The sequence below is a fragment of the Mus pahari genome, chromosome 6 (assembly GCF_900095145.1).
Source record: "Mus pahari chromosome 6, PAHARI_EIJ_v1.1, whole genome shotgun sequence".
In the NCBI taxonomy this organism is placed as follows: Eukaryota; Metazoa; Chordata; class Mammalia; order Rodentia; family Muridae; genus Mus; species Mus pahari.
Genome location: NC_034595.1, coordinates 83,155,423 through 83,157,038, shown reverse-complemented (window position 1 = coordinate 83,157,038; position 1,616 = coordinate 83,155,423).

The window sequence follows — 1,616 nt, the reverse complement described above, 5'->3', positions numbered from 1 at the left end:
GAGAGAGAGAGAGAGAGAGAGAGAGAGAGAGAGAGAGAGAGAGAGAGAGAGAGAGAGAGCGGGAGCTTGCTATGTATGTATGTGGAGATAGAGAACAACCTGCAGGAGTCTGTTCTCACCTCCCACCATGTGGGTCCTGGGAATCGAACTCAGGTTACCAGACTTGGCGGCAAAGCACCCTCATCCACTGAGCCATCCTGCCTGCCCTAAAAGCTTTGGTCTTCAGACTGGAACTGTTACTTGAACCTAGAAAGCCACATCTCATCCTTGTTGTGTCCTTTAGGTCATTTCTCTTTTCCAGAGATGGGTGGACCAATTCAGGACACGGGGCACCCTAGAGAATAGAGGCAGGCTCCCTCAGGTCCTGCCTTTTCGCTCTTCACAGCTGTGGTGGCATTAAAGGTCGTGTGAGCAGCATGCTTCCAAAGTCACATTTCCTTCTTGAGACAGAGCCTGTTTACTTAAAATGGATTACACGAGCTTTGCTGTTTTCCTGGTCTTCCAATTGCTGTCATTGCTAGCTGCAGTGGTACTTGGAGAGATGAGATCTCTCACAGCCCTGGTCTAGATTATTTTAGATGGGGTGATACACATGCAAGCTACTGATGTGTGAATAGGCAGTTGCAATGAAATTCCTCCTCAGGCTGACTTGATGGTAGCTATCTTTTCTCTAGCCATTCATTAAATAAACATTTGTAAGTACTGTCTATGTATAAGTACTGAACGCCAATCGATTGCATCACCTAGGCCCCTGTAAGTACCTGAAGATGCAGGTTTGTGCTAGACACTGATCTTACAGACAATTCCTGTTCTCAAGAAGTTCATGCCCAGACATCTTTGCAGTTAACCACACTTTTTGTTTGGTTGGTTTGTTTTCTGAGACAGGGTTTCTCTGTGTAGCCCTGGCTGTCCTGGAACTCACTGTGTACCCAGGCTGGCCTCGAACTCACAGAGATCTGTTTGCCTCTGTCTTCCAAGTGCTGGGATTAAAGATGTGCACCACCACCACCGTAGTGACTAATCAACTGTATTTTAATGTTGCTGGTTTCTTTTGTAATCCTGTTTTATCTTAAGTATTGGGAAGGACTTTGAGTCTTTAGGTCCTAGGTTTCAGCAGGCTGGCAAAGTCACAGAGGTGAAGCCACCCCTGGTGAGATAATTACTGTTGAGGTGACTGTAGCTATGGTCTTTTGGCCTGGAGTTAAGCACAAAAGATCAAGCTCCTCACTCAGCTTGGGGTATGAATGGCTTCTGCTAATCTGTGGCAGTTCTCTGCATACCCTACTTGCCCTTGAACTTGGCTATGTAGAGCAGCCTGGCTTTGAGCTCATAAAGGTCCATCTGCCTCTGCCTCCCCAGCACTGGGATTAAAGCGATCACACTTGCTACTCCTCAGTTTCTAGGCTTCCAAAGAGTGGTGTTGCATGCATGCTGCGGCCCCAGCCCCGGAGGGCAGGGGCAGGAGGAGAGAAAGCTTCAAGATCCTGTCTCACAAACTCGAAATTTAGGCTTCCACATCCCAAACCCAAAGTTACTCTGCTTTTGTTTGTGTCACCCTCCCCTCCCCAATGGACACTACACATTCAAGATTCAAACCCACTGTAGTGTGTCATTTC